Here is a 21,846-nt window from a genome sequence, read left to right as displayed (position 1 = left end):
GCCATCAGCAGTATGGGAGTTCATGGCCTTACACTAGTGTGGACAAAGTCAATATGACCATTGGGTTACTGAGCATGTCAGAAGTGCACTTCATCCACACTCTTCCCACAAAAATGATCCAGAATTGGTAGGTAGATTCCCCTTGGCCATTTAGAAATCTCTAACCAAAACGCCTTTCTAGGCACTAGAAATTTAGTCTGAATTTGCTTTTTTTTTTTAAGTTTATTTTTGAGAAAGAGAGAGAGAGAGAGAGAGAGAGTGAAGGGCAGAGAGGGAGGAGACTGAGAATCCCAAGTGTGCTCCGTATTGTTAGCACAGAGCACAAACTCGTGAACCAGAACCATAAGATTGTGTGACCTGAGCCAAAATCAAGAGTTGAGTGCTTAACCGAATGAACCACCCAGACACCCCTGGAATTTGTTTCAAAGTTATTATAAAGACCTCTTTGTTCTGTTAAACAATTTTTTGGTAAGTCTAAAATTATTTCAAAGGAAAAAGTTAAAGATAATATCATTTATTCAGTTCATTCGTCACTGATTATTGGACATTTAAATTGTTTCTAAATATTATTTTCTTTTAAAATTTATTTACTTTGAGGGAGAGAGAGAATAAGCAGGGGAGGGGCAGAGAGAGAGGGAGAGAGAATCCCAAGCAGGCTTCGTGCTGTCAGTACCAAGCATGATGTGGGGCTTGATCTCATGAACTGTGAGATCATGACCTGAGCCGAAATCAAGAGTTGGATGCTTAACGAACTGAGCCACCTGGGAGCCCTATAAATTTTCTTTTTGAAAAAATACTTTTGGAGTGAATATCTTTGCCATAAATTTTTATGTATATCCTTATTAGTTTCCTTATAATACATTCCTAGAAGTGAAATTGTTGGGTCAAAGTGTATGCATTTTTTACACCTATTATCAAACTATTCTGTAAATTTCCCTTAATACTACCATTGGCTCTTATAATTTGTAAAGTATTTTTCAATTTCATAGAAAAAACAGTGGTACTTCACTGTTTTTGTTTGTTTATTTATTTGAAGAGAGAGGGAGGGAGGGAGGGAGAGAGAGAGAGAGAGAGAGAGAGAGAGAGAGAGAGAATCCCAAGCAGGCTCCATCCTGTCAGCATAGAGCCTGGTGCAGGGCTTGAACTTTCAAACTGTGAGATCATGACCTGAACCAAAACAAAGAGTTAAACACTTAACTGATGGCCACCCAGACACCTCTATTGTTTTAATTTACATTTCTTCTATTACTGAGGAAAAATCCTAATCTTTTTATGTTTATTACACATTTATACTTTGTGTGTGTGTGTGTGTAAATTACCTGTTCAGGACTTCTACATGTTTTACTTTTGGAAGTGTTTCCATTTATCATAGTGATTTGTATTAAGTCATTGATGTAGTTCCAACGTTTGCCCTTATGTTGAGAAACTCTCCCAGTTGACAACCTTGGAGATTTTATGTTTAATTTGTTAAGATAGTGTGAGAGTTTTATTTGTCTTTAAAAAAAAAATAAACATCTCTTCAGGAATTGAAAGAATAACAATATTTGAGCCACAGGATCCAAGTAACATCCCAAATCAGTTTGCTCCACTGATAATCACGCTTTATCTTTAGATTTTCACTTTTTTTGATCAGAGGGAGAGTTTCTGGTCAATACTGCTCTCTCAGGGAGTGGTAGGGCATGAGAATGAAACATGCCATCTATGATCTACTAGCTCATGTCCCCATGAGGACTCTTCTGTCTTGCCAGCCCCCCTTTTCTCTCACCCATGGCTTTCTGGGAATTCAAATAAGACTTTTCATCTTTCTTCCTATCAGTCCTCCTCATATATGGACACCTCCCAGGGGTCAGGCTCCTTTTTGTCCCTGCATCTTTTCTCTAAGAACCCTGTGTCATTTCCACCACCCCTGCCACCTTCAGTTAATTTGTCCAGAAAAGTCTCCCATGCTCCCAGCCCAACTTATCCACTTAGAAAGTTCCTACTCATTTTTAGGACTTAGGCTAAAGGCTCAACTGTAGTCATGCTGAGAGGTGATGTGATTGCCAGGGGGGTGCACAGAGAGCTTAGATATGGCACTGGTAGATTTTAAGTCCCTTATAAATAGAACTGTGACTTACATACAGCCCATAGTTTATGCAGCTGATTTTTGTTACTTTTGACACTTCTCTCATATTATAGTTATAATCTGTTTTTTCCTGTGAGAAGTTGGGGGACATGTTTCCTGATCCCTGTGCCTCACACTTCCATCCACTTCAGTGTGAATTCTTCTCTTGCTTCCTGGGCAGACTCCAGTCTCTGGTGGCCTCGTATAACATTGTATGCGTGTCTCTCTTAAAATACTCCCTTGATGTCTTGACACTTCTCCCTTTATACTATTTTCCGTGCCTATTAAAATGTAAGATCTGTCAGAGCTTGCTGTATGTCTTATTCATGTTTATGTTTTCCTCAACCCAGGTGGTGCCTGATAAATGGAATGTGTTCCGTGAAAGTTTAGCATTGTTAGCATTGTTTCTATCTCTATAGAAATGATTACGTTTGTTGCGTGCAGCAATTGAGAAATGTGAATTTTACTTTATATCCCATAGTTTGTGAACCACACAATACATATATATTATGGAGAAAGTAGGAAGTGCTGTTAAATGAAAAGAAGAAAAGGAAGCTCTTCTTCTGTGATTATATCTTCTAGAGAGTACCACTGTTAATATTTGGGCATCTATTCCCCCAGAATTTGAAGATGATGATAATGAAGATGATGAAGGTAATTTTTTTGAGTACTTCCTGTGTGCCAGGTATTACACAGATTTTCTCACCGAATCCACATGTTAACAGTATGTGATAGGGTGGCTACTGTTTTCTGCATTTCGGAATGGAAGATGTGAAGGCTTAGGGAGGTTAAATAACGTGCTCAAGATCCTATGACTGACAAATAGCTTAGCCTGGACTTGAACTCACACAGTATGAGCCTAAGCACACGTGAGTCAAGATAGCACGTTGTTCAAAGTGCACATCAACAGAGCCAAACTTCCTGGGTTTAAATCCCAATAAGCTGTGTGGTTTTAGGCAAGCTAATTAATCTCTCTGTGCCTCAATCCTCATTCTCTTGTTTTAAAAATGGACTTAATATGATATTAACCCCAAGCTCCGCACAAAGTTGGGCTGAGGATAAGAGAAAATCATTTATGCGAAGTATTTAGAACCTATAGTAAAATTCGAATAACTTTTCTGTAACCACAACTTTGATACCAAGAATTCTCACAAATACTTGTTACCTCGTATGTTACTATATATATTAAATAAAAATCATCACACTGTAATCCTCTGTTATCTATGTATTTACTATGCTATGAATGTCACTTTAATTAATAAATATATTTGTACCACATCATTAATAGGATCATACAGTATTCTACTCTTTGAATACACCATAATTTATGTAACCAATTTCCTATTCCTCTAGGATGAGAGCTTCATGAGATGGGGACTGTTCTAAGCCCTGCCCTGTGGTTTTCCTGTGCCTACAACAGAGCTAGCACAAGGTAGGCACTTATTGAGTGAATGAATGAATACTCTTGAAGTTATTTTCAATTTTTCACTATTAATAATATTTTTAAAAATTTATTTACTTCTAGGAGGTTTTGAAGTTTTAAAATTTTCTTGTAGTGTAATATACAACCTTCTGGTTACTGCTTAAGAACCAAAATGTCATTCCCACAGTGATGTAAAAACATGTTGCGTCTAAGGATGCCCATTTGGTTGAAGAGCAAAAATACTGAAGCTGAAGTAAAGATGCATGGTTATGTTTAAAATAATAACTTTAAAAAGTCTCTTTCATGAGATTGTTTTCAAAGAGTGCTTTACCATGTGGGCAAATTTTAACAAAAATTGCTCAAATTAGCTCCAAGTACAATGACATGCATAATGCTTTGATTACACATATGAAATTCATTTAGTCAAAAGAGACTTTGAGTAGGAAAAATGCAACTTTGTAAGAAAAAAAAAAAAAAAACAAACCCATTACTATAATGATAGAGTAGCTCCCCCAAGATCTAATCACATGCACATTTAGAAGAAAGCATTTTATAGTCTCTGTAACAGTAACATCTGGTGACTTCCTGACTGTTCCACAACATCTTGACTCTGCTTCCAAAATTCCATTATGTGTCATACAAATCTGTAAACTTGCCTGCAGAGATGTACTTGGACTGAACTTGGACTGAATTTTCCACTGAACTTAAAAAGTGTGCTACTATTCCTCAGTACCTTGAGTTAGGGTGGAATATAGTAATGAATGGGAAGCCAAGATGAATGAGGCTAGGAGAGCCACGTCGCTGTTATGATGTAGTTAACATCTTGGAGATGTTAAGGAGGTGATGAGACTGGCCAAAAGAACTTACCGAGCAGAGAAGGAAGATAAATAGACTCTGACTAGCTTGAGGAACAGACGTAGCAAAGGGAGGAAGTCTAGAATCCAGCCAAGAGTATGCCTTTATGTGAGAATGCATCACAAGTATATTATGCTTCTTGATGGCTGTAACTTAATTTTATTTTTTGGCATTGAACTGAAGTGTAAACCGTGTAATCCAGTTCGCTTCCTCACGTAGTATTGAAGTTGCTTCAGACTTGGTCAGTTTGTGTTTCATTTTGATTTTGTTCAGTATGAAAATGATAGTCCCTGGCTCCCTGCAAGTGGTCTGAACAATATTTTTTCCAAATAGCTGCTGTAGTTAGATCAGTTGGTGCCAAGACTCTGAAAACTTAATAAGAGACATTAGAGACCTGTGAACAATGGTTAAGCAGTTAACGAGGCATTGTAGAAGGAAATAAGCCATTGACATTTTGGCCTAAAGTTGCACTCACAACCTAACTGAACAGCAGAGTGTGAAGTAAAAATAATCTTACTATGGTGTTCTGGTGCACTTGGGTGGCTCAATCAGTTACGTGTCTGACTCTTGGTTTCGGCTCAGGTTATGATCTCATGGTTCGTGAGTTGGAGCCCCGCGTCTGGCTGTGTGCTGATGGCGCGGAACATGCTTGCGATTCTTTCTCTCTCCTTCTCTCTCTGCCCCTCACCTGCTCACTCTCTCTCTCTCCTACAATAAAAAAAAATAAACTTTAAAAAAAAATCTTACCATGGTTTCCTTTCCTTCGTCTTCTCTCTTCATTAGTTTGCTTCTCCATTTTTTCTCCCGTACTCTCCTTCTGAGTCTTTCTCTCTTCCTTTCTCCCCTTTAAATGTGTTTCTCCTTTACTCCTATATTCTCCTTACTCCCTCCTCTCCACTGCTGTACCCTTGCATCGCTTTTATTATTTTCACTTTCTTCACCCACCCCTCCACACAGTTTTTTAACTGCCCATAGAGCTAAAGAATTAGTGAAATAGAGGTTTATGGTTTGTAATTTAAAAAAATAGTTTGAGGAGAGTGTTTACTTTTCCAAGGAAAAAATTGTGCTTCGCTTTTTTTCTGATCTTCGTTTTATTCCCTAATGGAAAGCACTGGAATAAAATCTGGCACAGAAGAACCAGTACCTTAAATCTTAGCAATTAGTATTCCCTTGATTCAGTTTTCCCCTTCGGATCAGTTGACCTTGAAAGAAGAAAGATCTCCTGTGTCTTCTCTAAACAACTAAAGATGGGCAGTTGCTGTTGCCTCTATAAGTGCTCTTAAAGATGGAGTGTCGCTGGTTTCCCAGCTCCCTGTTTCAGTGTGTCGTTATTATCATGTCTACCCAGATTTTCTTGCCGTGTAGTTTGCGCTCACGTTCTTTTGTCTGAGCCTTAGCAGAAAGAGCAAAGGGACAATGACCTCCCAGAGGTAACAGTTCAAGTTCTAGAAAATGGCTTCAAGATCACCTTTGGATCTTTTATAGCACAGTCCATGGACAGAGCATGGGCTCTGGAGCCTGACACTTGGGTCCCTGGGCGAGGCATTTACACCCTCTCTGCATCTGATTCCTCAACTATTAGAGAACATTCAGGGGACTGTTGTGATAACGAAAGGTATGTAAACTGTCAGAACACTTAGCATGGCACCCACATGTGGTGAGATACTGAGAAATGGGGGCAGAAACCTCTGGAACCCCCACAGTAGGAGGCTCTACCCATGGGAATGCTCCTGATTGTCCCTCCTACCTCTACATGACCCATAAACAGTGAGTGTGATCTCAGAATATTAAAATCAGAGAGATCAAAGAGCATTAGATATTGAGAGGAAGGGAGAAGCAGAGATAGCCAATTGGCCTCCATACCTCGTGCCTCTGTGCATAGGGACCAACCCCCTCTTTGGTAGATGTGTGACTACATTTGGGAGCTTTCCAATATGGATGTAGGAGAAATGGTGGGCCTGTCATTTGCCGAATTAACTTTTTTCAAAAGGCCTATGGAAGAAGCCCTGCCCCTGGAGTTGCCCCTCCTCTGCCCGCCTCCCCCTCCCCGAGGCATGGCACAAGTATCTGGTTGGTGAAGAAGCCCAGCAAATGTGATAAACTGACTCTCTCTCTCTCTAGAGCCTGCTTTGGATTCTGTGTATCCCTTTCTCTCTGCCTGCTCGTGCTGTCTCTCTCTCTCTCTCTGAGAAATGAATAAACGTTAGGGGTGCCTGGGTGCCTCAGTTGATTAAGCATCCGACTTCAGCTCAGGTCGTGATCTCACGGTTTGTGAGTTCGAGCCCCATGTCAGGCTCTGTGCTGACAGCTCAGAGTCTAGACCCTGCTTCGGATTCTGTGTCTCCTTCTCTCTCTGCCCCTCCCCCACTCATGATCTGTCTCTCAAAAATGAATAAATGTTAAAAAAATGAAAAAAAAAGAATTAACATTAAAAAAATAACAAAAAGAAGAAAAGAAAAAAAACCTGACTCTCTTTCAAGAATTACACAAGACAATGTTCTGTGTGTTTGTGTGGTTGTGCATGTGGGTGTGTGTCATAAAGCTCAAAAAATCAAATTCTTCTCTTAGCAATACTTGAAATGCTTCTAAGAGTTAAAAAATCTCAATTACAGTTTCTTGGTACTTTCATTAAATTAACCTTAAAATAGACTGAAACCAATGCAGTCAGGAAATGTTTTTATGGAAATTTATGTTGGCTAAACTCTGAAGGTTTCAATAGGTCTTTTTTTTTTTTTAATATTTATTTTTGAGAGAGAGAGTGCATGTGCGTGCAAACGGGGGGAGAGGCGGAGGGAGGGGGGAACATAGGATCCAAAGCAGGCTCTTTACTGACAACAGAGAGCCCAGTGCGGTACTGGAACCCATGAACTGTGAGATCATGACATGAGCCAAAGTCAAGCGCTTAATCAACTGAGCCACCCAGGGGCCCCGAAAGCGATTTACTTTCTAACCAAATAAACGGGAATGAATTCAAAAATTTCTCTATAATGACATCACTTTTACTTGCTTTTATTATGCTTTCCTGGGTAAAGGAAGGAGAGTTGTATTATGACTGGTGGCTGGGAATTTCCCCTGACCCAAGATGTGAACATTGTTGGTCGCAGCTATCGTGAACAGTTTCCATGAAGATAAAACTGCAGAAAATGGGATGCATTGGGCCAGTGTTGATTCCAAAGTAGAGCCATAATGCTTTCATACATCGATGTTCTGTTTGCCGAAATTCATCTTTCTCAGAAATGCTTATGGATGTAGGGTCTCGATGAGTGACAGAGTGAGAAAATTGATCTTTTGAGGGATCTGTATATGGTGTAGTACAAGATCATTCTAGTGCTGTCAAGACAACAAGGAGATAGAAGTTAGACACCAAAGGGGGGCATATTAAAGCCGTAGAAAGCTAGTCTTTAAGGAAACCAAGAGACGATGATACTGGTCCTCGGAATCTGAAATGGTATAAGAAACTGAGTTTGAGGGGCTGTCTTCAGGCCATAGACCTTAAAGATGTGATGAGCTAGGCTGGGGAAAGGGTCTGAGTCCATTCACTGGTATTTCCTTTGCCTCACAGTTTTAGGAGAGAAAGGAGGGTTAGGTAAGAGAATGGGATAGTGAGAGGAAATAATGGGAGACATAGTGTCCGTAGTTATCCTGTACTCGTAAACATCTTGCTGAGTAGCCCGAGAACGCAAGGCCAACATCACTTTATACCCAGGCCATTTCTCAGGACTGTGTTTGCACTCAGCAGCCTTAAGAGATAAGTAATGTCTGCCTCTGGGACAGAGTGGAGGCTTGCTTCCAATGGAATGATGAGTTCCGTAAGTTCTGTGTTCCTTGCCTTTAGTGCCACCAATGTGTGCAGAAGTCCCTCTGGGCCCTCTGTCCCTCTGTCCCTCTGTAGGATTTGAAAGACAAGTGATGTGCCAAATACTAATGCTCATACTGCATGCTTTGCCATGAGTAAAGTCCTTTGTCTCTAACCCAGAGATCTCGTGTCTTCTTCCAGCATCCTGGAAACAGTAATGAGCTTATTTATTATTTTGTAGATATGTTGAAATCAAGCCTCAGACCTAATGGAAAGGAATACAAATGTTTACAGAAAGGTTTTTTAATTCTTTTTAATGTTTATTTATATGAGAGAGAGAGAGAAGCAGAGTGTGGATAGGAGAGGGTCAGAGAGAGAGGGAGACACAGAATCCAAAGGAGGCTCCAGGCTCTGAGCTGTCAGCACAGAACCCAATATGGGGCTCGAACTCAAGGCCTGTGAGAACATGATCTGAGCCGAAGTTGGATGCTTAACCAGCTAAGCCACCCAGATGCCCCTCCAGAAAAGTTTTGAAAGAACTTGAGTCTTCACTAATGTATTCTCTTTTTCTCTGTCCCTCATGAAGTTGTTCAACCATCTTTAAAAAACATTCATAAACTCTGAGGTTCTTGGCAATGCTATAGATAGAATTCTTGGACTCCTTAACTTTGACCCCCAAAGTCACTGAACTTCCTGAATTCTTCTGAGGCACATGAAAGACTTGATGAGAGCACTGATGTTTTTGATACTAGACTGATGGGGTCTTGGAGGTGGTCCAGCTATTCTTGCCTTTAGGCTATACTGAAATCTGGCTGTTTTTCCAATATCTCCACAGAATGAGTGAGTTTAGCCACATACCTTCAGGATTTTTTCCCTCTTAGGACATTTTTCTGCTTTATAATTTAAATAGAATAAAAAGAATGAAATGGCTTATCATTTAAAAATTTTCCTTTTGTGGCCTTCTGTGGGTATTTAGAAACGGATCATACCCTGAGAGCAAAAAAAAAAAAAGAATCTTGAAGTTCACTGTCATTGTCTTTTCTCAAGGCTGAATGGTGTTCCAATTTTCTTTAAAAATCTTTCACTGTGAATCTCATTCCTGTAACTATTTTCTGCTGGGTTCCTCAGGGAAAATGGGAAAAGAGCTTTACCTGTATGTGCTCAAGATCTTTTGATCTTGCTTAACCCTTACGTACATTTTCGTTCTGCCAGAGACTTCTGTGAGTACCATTTTCTAGGGGTTGTATTAAGCTGATTCTTCAGTGGGGTCATTGAGATGATTAAGTTCTAAGACTACTTCCCATGTAAGGTTTTTGAATTTATATTATTTGGGGATCCTATATCCCCAGTGCGTGTACACTTCTGTAGAGTATCATCATCCTCTATGACCAATTTGCCATGACCAATTTGCATGACTAATTTGCCATGGTTTGTCTAAAAGACAAAGTGCTTCCAAATATGCACTTGAACAGGAGACCCCACCATTTCTACAAGCTTCCCTTGTAGATAAGCCTTGTCTTGTGCTTCAGTTTCTGGTAAACTCATTACGATTGATATTGTTGCAGTTAAGAAAAATCAGTTTTTATTTTAAAGGTCAAAACAGGAGCTCCTGTGAGGCTTAGTCAGTAAAGCGTCCCACTCTCGGTTTTGGCTCAGGTCATGATGATCTCATGCTTCATGAGATCGAGCCCTACATCGAGCCCCACGCGCTGTCAGCGTGGAGCCTGCTTGGGATTCTCTCTCTCTCTCTCTCTCTCTCTCTCTCTCTCTCTCTCTTTCTCTCCCCCTACCCTGCTCGTGTGAATTCTCTAAACAAACAAACAAACAAACAAACAAACATTTAAAAATATATTAAAAAATACATTTCAAAACAGAGCACATATGTATAGGGTCCCATGTATTAACTTCCCACCATAGTCTGATAGAGAAATACTGAAACCGAATTCTTTTCTCTCCTTTTGCCTTGAGTTTTTCAAGCTGTGCAGCCAAAAACAGGTCATGGTTTTCCTTTTGACTTTCTCAGTCATTCACTCATCAGTCAACAAATGTTTATTTGAGACTTAGCTCGTGCAGGCAGCTGAGATTTAATCATCTGACTGAGTATAGTAACTGATCGTGTCGCTGTTTGCCATCAATTCTTTATTTTTTCCCTTTCATTCCTTAGTGACCTTTCTGTGATATAGGATTTCTTGGGTTAGTGTGGAGTTAACATGAATAATTATGCAAGCATGGCCTTTGAGACTATCTTGAGAGAAGATCATTAAAACTCTGCTCGATTAGCTACTTAGTCGGGAAGTTTTTTTTTTTTTCTATGAATTTTATTTCTGCTCTTAGAAACATTACTTTGGCTGTTACTGTAATCAACAGTTTTAAGAGTTATAGCTAGCAATCTACTGACCATTAAAGCATTGTATTTTGCCTGCAAATCATATTTAGCCGAACTTTAATAGCTTAAATGGAGTCAGAAAAATGATGTTGTAGAATGGCTTTTATTTATATGAAAAGATATTTACCAGTGATGATTTTCATTTTCTTCCTCTGGCTCATATTCATTTTCTAATTGTTTTATTGTTAATGCCTATGAAACTGATGTGGAATCTATTGCTTAGAGTTATGGGTTTTTTAAAAAAAAATTTTAATGTTTATTCATTTCCAAGAAAGAGAGAGACAGAGACAGAGCATGAGTTGGGGAGAGGCAGAGAGAGAGAGAGGGAGACACAGAATCTGAAGCAGATTCCAGGCTCTGAGCTGTCAGCACAGAGCCCGATGCGGGACTCAAACCCATGAACTGTCAGATCATGACCTGAGCTGAAGTCCGATCCTTAACCAACTGAGCCACCCAGGTGTCCCTAGAGTTACAGTTTTTAATTGTTGAAAGGGTCAATACAATCCGATAAGGCTTCCTGTGATCTTGCCATATTTTGAAAAAACCCAGTGTCACTGATGTTAATATTGGAGTATGTGAAAAAAACCACATTCTTGTTTATACTTTAAATCTTCTTGGCCTCCATGGCCACTGTAGAATCAGATGACCAGATGTGTGTGGACTTCGACCAGCTTCCTGCAGGTACAGTCTGACTGCACCTCACCCAGGCCCTGTGCCACATGCCTCTCACTCCCTACCCCAGAGATTCTCTGAGACTGCAGGCTGAAACACCTAGCAGAAGCCCGCTGGGCATTCATGTGTATGTACGGTATCTGGGTGAGGGAGCTGTGCCCCTAGAAATGTGACTCAAGGTTGATCCAGTTGGGCATGACAGCCTAGGACTTTGACTCTTTCTTTTTCCCCAAGTAAGTAGATCTCATTATTTATTTAATTTATTTTATTGAGGTATAGTTGACCTGCAATATTACATTATTTTCACATATACAGAATAATGATTCAACAAGTCTCTACGTTATGCTGTGCTCATCAGAAGTGTACTACCCTCTGTTACCACACAGTGATATTACCATTGCATTGACCGTATGTCGTCTGCTGTACCTTTTATCATCATGACTTACTCATTACACAACTTCAGGACTGTGTTTCCCACTCTCCTTCACCCGTTTTGCCAATCCATCTCACCCCACTCCCCTCTGATAATCATTAGTTTGTTCTCTGTATTTATAGGTCTGTTTCTGCTTTTGTTTTTTTATTTGTTTTATTTTTTTGATTCCTCATATAACTGAAATCATTTGGTATTTGTCTTCCTCTGGCTTATTTCACTTAGCATTATACACTCTAGGTCCATCCACATTATAGCATATGGCAAGATCTCATTCTTTTTTATGGCTGAGTAATAGTCCATTATCTATGTATCGATCTATCTATCACTATCTATTTATATCTATATCATCTATATCTATATCTCGTATTTTCTTCATCCAATCCTTTATGAATGGATACTTGTGTTACTTCTATAGATTGGCTATTGTAAATAATGCTGCAATAAATGTAGGGGTTATATATCTTTTCAAATTAGTGTTTTCATCTTCTTCGGGTAAATGCCCAGTAGTTAAATTACTGGATCATATGATATTTCTATTTTTAATTTCTTGAGGAACTCTCATACTGTTTTTCATAGTGGTGACACCATTAGGGTTTCTTTTTCTCCATACCCTATGTTTTCTTCTAGGAGTTTTATGGTTTTGTGTCTTACCTTTGGGTCTTTAATCTGTTTTGAGTTTCTTATTGTGTATGACAAAAGGGGGGGGTACAGTTTCATTCTTTTTTGCACGTAGCTGCCCAGTTTTCCCGGCAGCATTTATTGAAGAAACTGTCTTTTTCCTGTTGCATATTCTTGTCTCCTTTGTCAGAGATTAATTGACCATAGGACTTTGACTCTTGAAGGCATGGTAGAGAGATGCCTCATCAATGTGTGTACTGTTGTGAAGTTTTTATTCTTCTTAATAAATAAAAGCAATGTGATATTCAGCTTAAATTTTTAGTTTTTCTTGGGGTTGTCTTTTGGAAAGATGAGTGTAAAGGGCAGAGAACCATTAAGTATCAGTACGATACCGTTCTAGGATTTGATGCTTAACGGCCATGGGGCTATTTTATGGGTGTTTTGAATTAATTGTATGAACTAAAACTCAACTGGGTGATTTATGATAAAGCTACTGGAGTGCCTTTCTTTCTGTCCCTTCCTGTGGGTCAGTTAGTTCTGGGTGTTAATGATCACAAAGGCGGAATGTAAAAATTTCCGTACGTGAACAAAAAAAAGGAAGATTTTGTTGCTGTTTTTGTTGTTATATACTATTGACTCAGTTCACACATGGCGGCAGAAGGATCTGATATTTGCTTGTCTTTCCCAGACTGGAAGACAGCAGGAAGGATCTGGATGGATCTAAATGGGTCTGGTTAAAAGATACAGGGAGACCCAAAGGAAAGACCCAAGGCCAGGTACTGCAGTCTGAGACTGGAAGTCTACATCAGGAAGGATAGAGAGGTGACTTTTGGATGGGAGCTCAGGATGAATTTTGGAGAAATGGAGATGTGTAATGGGGATTTTTGGAGATAAATACTTTGTGTGTGATAGAAACCATCTCCATCTCCCTCAAGACATCACAAAATCCATATTGCTTCCTGATGTCTATGGGGTAGATAATCTCTTCATTGTGGAGGAGGTGAAGTATAGGGTGAACAGGGAGACAGCATGTAAAGACAGTCAACACTTGGATGATAGAAATCAGTTTTGTAAAATCTTATAAATGTTATTTTTTACTGTCCTTAACTGGGGCTCAGTTGGAGCTGTAAAAAGATTCATGCCTGAAGGCTCTTTTCTTATGTTAGATCTATTTTCACGTATATTTAGTTTATTTCCATTAAGGGAGGACTAGCATTTCCTAAGGACCTACTGTGCTCCAGTCACTAAGCCAAGTACATACCGTGGTGGGGGAGTGGCTCAGTGGGAGTTCCCTACCCTGGTGGGAGAAGTATTGGGTAAGGGGGTTCATTTAGAATCGTCTGTGGATTGTACTAACAAAAGACAAGTTGACTTTTAGTCAGTTTTATTATTGTCTCTGAATTCTCTACGTAGTGTATCAACTTTTTACCTATACCTGGGTGAACATCTCCTTTCAGTACCCACCCTGGTATGCCACTGCTTTGAACTTTTCATATATTATCTATTTTAACTTCTTTTTTTAAAAAAATGTTTATTTTTTGAGAGAGAGAGAGAGAGAGCGCTTGAGCAGGGGAGAAGCAGAGAGAGAGGAGGACAGAAGATCCAAAGTGAGCTCTGTGCTGACAGCAGTGAATCTGATGTGGGGCTTGAACTCACGAACTGTGAGATTATGACCTGAGCTGAAGTCAGATGCTCAACCGACTGAGCCACCCAGGTGCCCCTACTTCTTTTTTTTATTATTTTATTTTTTTTATTTTAGACACACAGAGAGAGCACAAGTTGGGGAGAGTGGCGGGGGGGGGGGGGGGGAGAGAGAGAGAGAGAGAGAGAGAGAGAGAGAGAGAGAGAATCCCAAGCAGGCTCCACACTCAGCACAGAGCCCGACCCAGGGCTCATTCCCATGACTCTGTGATCATGACCTGAACAGAAATCAAGAGTTGGGTGCTCAACTGACTGAACTACCCAAGTGCCCTTATATATTATCTGTTTCACCACTTAGAAGGATCCTACAAGGTGTTAGCACCCACATATTATAGATGAGCCTTGAAGGACACTCAAGGCTCACTCAAAGACATTGATGGACAAGAGCAGAGAGTTAGTATTTCAGCATATTAGGTGTGCAAACCTGTGCTGTCCCCACTACATTGTCCTGTCTCCTCAAGGCAGCCTGGAAAATACATCAGGATGCAAGTTTTTTTCTGTTCTAGGATTTGGCAGGTTACCTCTGCTCTCACTTCAGCTTCTCCCCTCATGGAGGGTAGTGTACCACTTTGGGCAGTGTCCCTGATGACAAAATACTTTGGTTGTCTTTGGCGTATAAAGCTCTTATGATGTCAGCTTTGATTGTGAAAAGAACCATATACAAGCATTCACTAAATTCAGAACTACAAGACAGTACAGCTGTCCTACTTCCCTAATGTGCTTGGCTCACCCTCAGGAAGTAAACATAAATAGCATTGTGGCTGCTTTGTGATTAAAGGCAAGTCTCTTGCATGAAAAAATTTATCTCTTAAAAAGTAGCTTGAAGTCATCTAAGTATCATGATGAAGTATCAAAACGAATTTACTCTTAATTACAATGTGTCCTTTTAAGATGCCATAGTGAAAGGATGTTGTGCACAAGAGCAGTAAATTAAGAGTTCAAAGCGGTTGAGAATGTTTGCTTTGGATGGAATTAAACATTCTGCAGCTATAGAAAGATCTGTCTTGACTGCTTTTGAATTGCAACATTGTTTTTCTGTTTAGCCCCCTGTCTTCATTTCTGAATATCTGTTGTTAAAATATATTTACCAAAGGTAGATTTGTTTCTCTTTGCTGTTTTTACAGTAAAAAAGGTTTTTCTTGCTTCTATATTAACGCTAAAAACATTTTTGACACAAGTCTAAACAAGACAAATGTATGGATTAGATTTGTTCTGAAATAAACATGGCTTTAAGGCTTGTCTGCGGTAGTGGTAGCATAGGGAGAGGGAGAGAAAAAGGCATTTTGGCCTTTTCTAACATCCAAACACTTAGAAATATTTCTGGGTCAGTCACACACTCCTCCCCCCCCCTCCTCCGCCCCCACCCCCGCCCCCAGCAGTACAGATAGCCTCCTTCTTTGAACAATCCTGCCATTCATCTGGAATCCTACAACTCTTGTGAGTTGGTGGGGGAGGAGGGGAGAGGCTGGTGAAAACTTTCCTGTTTGCTTTCCATCTCCCTCCCACTCTCTGGCCCTCCATAGTTTGGGATGCCAGTTGGCTATGGGCTATCACCCTCTTAAACTAAATTTTTTTTTTTTTTTTTTGCCAATTAAATTATGCCACTGCCCTTAGTTTCATTTTTGTCCAAGTTTGGGCCATAGACCACCTGCACAGGCATGACCCAAGGCGCTTATTAGAAATACAGAGCCTTTATGAATCCATATCTTCATGGGCACAGCGGAGGGATCTGCACTTTGGCAAAATTTGTAAGCGCACTGAAGTTTGAAGTCTTTGTGACCACTCAGCATTAACTAAAGGTTTAGCCATGTTGAATTGTTAGGCGACGACATCTTGGAGCTATATTTAGGTAATAATAATTTTAGCACTGGCTTAAAGTTTCGGTTCCACTAGGATTTATCGATTCCTTATATTTGTGCCAGGCTTCTTCATGTACATCCTTTCACATGACAGTCGTAAGTTGTGTGGTGAGGTGAGTATTTTATCCCATGAGTAAAGATGAAGGAATTGAGATTCCCAGATATTAAGTGACTTGACCACCCAAGTTTATACAACTGGTTAATGGTGAAACTAGGATTTGGATCAGGTTTCTGACTCCGTTACCCAACCTCTTACCTTTCTCCCATGGTTGTTCTTTTGCTGAATTACAGGTGTTTATTGAGCTTCTGCTATAGGACAGACACTGTTCTGAGTGAAAGGGGATGAAAACTGTTTCCCCAGATCACATCTGAAAGGGAAAAGGTAGACAATAACAGCTCAAACAGCAGTACCCATATTAAAGCAAATGCAATAAATGAAGATTCTAAACCAGAAAAATGACATTCTTATAATCTTTATTGTTCCATAAAATGAAATTCAGACATTATTAGTCTTAAGGGCTAACAACGTCCTCAGTTATATCTAGCAGAATGTGAGAATTGTCCATAAAATATTAATCACTAAGGATTGTAACAAGGAAATACGTCCTCTGGAAATTCAATTCTATCTCATAAATAGTCTTGGCTATGAACAACGGGTCAGATGGGAAAGAATTTTGAAGCGTTTTAAGCACTTAACCATGAGACACAATTAAGCAAACATTCTTCACCTATCACCCTGAGCATCTCAGCCTCCAGATACATACAATGGCTTCGGAAGAGAACAGAAGTCATTGTCTCCACTCTTGGCTTAGGTGATGGGGCTACACAGGCCTACTGCTCAGTATATTTTGAAACAAATGTCTTTCTGACATTCACCAGAGAGCGCATTTATTTATTTATTTTACTTCGATGGTGGTTCTGGCCCCTCCTGGAAGCAGAATTAAAATGAGTGACTAGTGTGAAAAAAAAGAGAGACTGAAGTTTCTAGAACCCCCATGTCTTCCCTCAAATCCAGTGAGGTTACTTGAAAATAATGCTTGAAAACAGTGCACTTAAATTTCCTTCACTTAGTTCCCCATAGAAGTACCTCCTTTGGGATTCACCTCTGGAGGCTTTTGAGGGAGTCGATGAAAGAACCAATCATGTGAGGATTATTTCTGCATCCTCTCCACATGGCTTTAGCATCACTGTTCCTACTCTCCTAAGCTGTTCTGAGAGTTATTTACACCTAATGTTTGAGTGGTTTTGTTCTCCTGACCAACTCTGCCTGGAATGTCTTTCTCTCTGGGAATGCCCCGTTGACCCTCTGTGCATTTAGTTCAGATGTCGCTACTTCCTGGCCCCCTTCATTCCTGTCCCCCTTCTAAGGAGCTAACCATTCTGTCTCCCCTGCCCAAGCTCTGCGTCTCGAACCTAGCTTCCGCAGCTGAATTTTGTACTCTTTCCTTGTCTGCTGCTTTTGAGTTATCCTGAGTTATCATGAGGGTAATATTCATGACTTAGCCATCTCTTAGTCCTTGCATTTGTCACAAGTGGGAACCACGTATAACATTTTTTTAATTCAGTCGAAACTGGTGTAAATTTGAGATCAGTAGCAGGAGTATAGGGAATAGAATTAAGCCTTTAATACTGAAAAGGGGTTGTTCTAATCCCTGAAAGTGACTGGGAAGGTATGGAATCTGTCCTGGATGTCACTAAGGGATGTACCACTCAGTGTCAAGGGGGCTCAACAGAATTGGAGGCATCTACTGAAAGAAATCAATCTATTTCCTGCTTATACTGCCAAAGCAGTGGTAAATTCATCCAGGTATAATTCAACAGTCTCTTTATGCCTGGGTCTATTTGTAACCTCTCACTGACACCCTACCCCATGCCCCTTTTTTCCTACACTACGGTCAAGATTATGTATAGCTGAAGGTTAAGGCTCATCTCTGGACCACGACTTCACCAATACAATGCTAGACTAAGATGGGTCACCAGCTCCAATGTTTTGGATGTTTCTGAAGTCACCTCATCTTCGAGGTAGCTAGTGGAAGAGGAAAAGATATCTGGAGCTTAACCTTCTTGCTTTACCTGAGTTTTCCCTTCTGTTCTAGCCCTTCATCTAGGAAGGACAGATATTTCTATGCCCCTTCCCCCCCGACTGGTTGGGACTTTGTCTCTGTCATTTTCTCCTCCTTCCCAGCCTCATGGTTTATTTACCTTTTATGATAAAAAGGGATCAGGAAGAAAAACGAGCTTCTCCATTAAGGAACAAAATTAGACAATTAAAAGTATTTGCTATATTTGTCCCTGCTTATGAGGCAGAAGCCCCTAGAATAGGTAGCATATCAAGTCACATCATTAATTTTCACCTTAGCAGGAGCAAATGAACAAAAAATTCTTTTTTTTGAGGGTTGGTTTTGATGCAAGGAGGGGAAAAGAAACGTTGAAATCAAAAGTATCTCTGACCAAGAAAGGTACAAGCAAAACGGTAGGGAGATAAACATCACCCACTTCCCATGAAGATACTGAATGGACCTGATTGACTGGTAAACTTATTCTTTTCACCTTGAGATTCAGGCACAATGTGGGACCAACCTTCTTCATTTACTGACTTATGACTGTGCTCCATCCTGGTATTTGGAGCTAAGTCAGGAGATTTTATTCATCCCCTAACATGTCATTGATAAGAACATTTTGTTTTCCTGATACTGGTTTTCACAGACATTTCCATGCTGTGCATCGTCTGGTCTGGCTTTTGTCAAGAAAAGACAGTCCACTCCAGCCCTTGCCAAATGTAAGATAACGATGGATGACCTTCTTTAGGCTCCTGGGGGCTTGCACTTTGAGAAGAACTCCTGGGGGAGGCATGGTGTGTGTGTGTGTGTGTGTGTGTGTGTGTGTGTGCGTGCGCCCACATACACGTGGTCACACATGTGAGGTCTTTGGTTTCTGCATTCTTTAAATCTCATAGTACTACTGTGGTTGGGGAATGAGTGTGGGACTTACCTGGTCATCCGTAGGAAGGGCGAGGAGGCTGGAAAAGCAGTCTTCGTGTGCGTGGGAACAAATGAAGTTCTGGCAGCTCTTCGTGCACTTAGCGGTGGGTTGTTTTTTCTGATTGAGGACACCACTACTGGTGGAAAAAGCCTTTGTCTTACCAGTGGGTAAAAGCCACCTTTCTCTGGGAGGGAAAGGGAATAATGAATTGCTTTGAAAAATGTGGGGTCATGGCTATTTCTTGTCAGAGGAAAAAGGCGTAGTCTTTGTGGTCAGACCTGGATCTCAATCCAGGCTCCGTTCCATACGAGCTGCATGATTTGGGGCAAATAACTCACCTCCTCCGAGCTTCAGTTTCTTCATGAGCACAAAGGCAAAAATAATACGTACCTCGCAGAGTTGTAAAATAAAGGGGGGGGGGGTAGTTACAGAGCCTAGTACGTATAAGGCGTTCAGTGAGCTCCCTTTCTCCTGTAGATGTTGCTTTTACATCCAGAAAATTAGTAAAGACAAACTCACAAGAGCTGATTTTTCTCTTACTAATCACCCACAGCAAATGGCAGGTGACTATTTTCGCAAAGTAAGGAAGTTTGTTTTATGAACTCCCCTCCTAAATAATCTTAAAGTGGTCTGTCCAAACATTTGGTGGGACACTTCATATCTCATAGAAGCTAGTTTTAGCAAAATGCCAAAAGTTACAGCTTGTATTAAAAAGGAAGAAAATGCGGGGCATCTGGGTGGCCCAGTCGGTTAAGCTTCGGACTTTGGTTCAGGTCATGATCTTGCAGTTCGTGGGTTTGAGCCCCACATCAGGCTCTGTGCTGACGGCCAGAGCCAGGAGCCTGCTTCAGATTCTGACTGTCTGTCTGTCTGTCTCTGCCCCTTCCCCGCTTGTGCTCGGTCTCTTTCTCTCTCAAAAAATGAATAAACATTAATTTATTTTTTTTTTTTAAAGGAAGGCAATGAGAAGCACTGGCATATACATAAACATGGTGTCTTAGTTCAGGCTGCTATAACAAGATACCATAGACTGGGTGGCTTATAAATGGCAGAAATTTATTTCTCACGGTTTTGGAAGCTAGAAATCTGCAATCAGTGTGCCGACATTGTTGGGTCACTGGGAGACCCCTTTTCCTGGTTGCAGACTTTCATTTTCTACTTCTATCTTTACATGGTGGAAAGAGAGCAGAAGAATTCTCTGGGGCACCTTTTATACGCACTAATCCTATTCATGAAGGTTCTGCCATGGTGGCCTTATTACTTCCCAAAGGTTCTACCTCCTGGTACCATCACATTGGGGGTTAGGATTTCAACATGTGAATTTGGCAGGGGGCGGAAAACACAAACATTCAGTCTATAACAAGTGGTGATTTTGTAACAAACTTGTCCAGATATAGTCATTTCTCCTTGGAAAGGAAGCCACCAATAACAGAACATCTACTACATACTACGTATTTTCATATACATACCTTCTAATCTATATGAAATCCATACAATAATTTTTTAAATTTTTTTTCAACGTTTTTTATTTATTTTTGGGACAGAGAGAGACAGAGCATGAACGGGGGAGGGGCAGAGAGAGAGGGAGACACAGAATCGGAAACAGTCTCCAGGCTCCGAGCCATCAGCCCAGAGCCTGACGCGGGGCTAACTCACGGACCGCGAGATTGTGACCTGGCTGAAGTCGGACGCTTAACCGACTGTGCCACCCAGGCACCCCTCCATACAATAATTTTTTAAGCCTTGCCTGTGATCTTTAACAAGAAATACTTATTTTAATTATGTCTGTGTATATACTTGTATGTAATATGCGTAGATAACATAATTATAGGCATGTATAAAATGGAAGAAAAATTCATGAAACAATGCTTATCTTATGAATCTTGTGATGGACCCTTGATGTTTTCTATTCTATTATACTCTTTCATTTTGTTAAAATGTCGAGTGTACCTCAAAATGATGTTATGACCTGCTAATGTATAACAACTTGCATTTTGAAAAATTCTGTCCTACCTTCTAGGTACTGTTATCTACATTTTGTTTTTTACTTCAGAACTGGACATTCAAAGAGCATGTGACATGTGTCCAAGGCCATATAGCCAGGAAGTGTTGGGTTACGGATTTGAACATAGTGTTTTGATTCTGAAATCTGTTTTGCTTCCGTCACACTCCGTGGCCTTTTGTGAAACTTTCCTGTCTTCTTTTTTTGTGTGTGTATCTGTCCCCCAAACATTCTTAGCTGTTCAGAGGCCATGAAACCATTAGCTAGGGCAATCCTGGAAGCAGTTAAAATAATTGCACCAGACATGAAAGGTATAGCCTCTAGAACCCTCTTCTTTGCCGGGTTCTCGCTGAGTGCGCCCTGCATACAGAAAACCTGGTCTCTTTATTCAGATGTTTTTTTTGTTTTGTTTTGTTTTGTTTTTTGAAAAAAATTTTTTTTCAACGTTTATTTATTTTTGGGACAGAGAGAGACAGAGCATGAACGGGGGAGGGGCAGAGAGAGAGGGAGACACAGAATCGGAAACAGGCTCCAGGCTCTGAGCCATCAGCCCAGAGCCCGACACGGGGCTCGAACTCCCGGACCGCGAGATGGTGACCTGGCTGAAGTCGGACGCCTAACCGACTGCGCCACCCAGGCGCCCCTATTCAGATGTTTTAAAATATCGTTTTGTTTTTCCTTTCCAAAGGGAGGCACAAGCTGCTGGTTGAAACTGAGGAGAAAAATACCTATTTACTGTTTGGCTTTCGAGTTTGCACCCTCTTGGCCTAGAGAATGAACAAAATGAAGGCAACATAAAGAAGGCAATGTTGCACCCCTGGATTCATTTTGACAATTTTTTACCAACACCTTAAAGCAGACCAGAGAATGTGACACAACCATGTTTTATAGTCTATCTTGTTTTTCCTGTGACATGTTGCTTTCCGGAATTCTTAAAAATAATAAGCTTTGCAAATCCAATGTAAAAAATAGCTAGTGTGTTTAAAAAAATCTTTTTTTTAAGAGGGGGGTGGTG

The 21,846-nt window shown here is 40.4% G+C and overlaps 1 long non-coding RNA gene across 1 annotated transcript; it reads left to right on the top strand.

Annotated features, from left to right (window-relative positions):
- Positions 1 to 2,590: 2,590 nt before the first annotated feature.
- LOC122475262 lies at positions 2,591 to 3,536 on the top strand. Its single transcript, XR_006295131.1, has 2 exons — positions 2,591 to 2,758; positions 3,458 to 3,536. It is a non-coding gene; the product is annotated as an uncharacterized LOC122475262 (long non-coding RNA).
- Positions 3,537 to 21,846: the final 18,310 nt, after the last annotated feature.

Source organism: Prionailurus bengalensis, chromosome D4, assembly GCF_016509475.1.
Source record: "Prionailurus bengalensis isolate Pbe53 chromosome D4, Fcat_Pben_1.1_paternal_pri, whole genome shotgun sequence".
Classification (NCBI taxonomy): Eukaryota; Metazoa; Chordata; class Mammalia; order Carnivora; family Felidae; genus Prionailurus; species Prionailurus bengalensis.
This window is presented reverse-complemented; position numbering and strand designations above follow the sequence as displayed.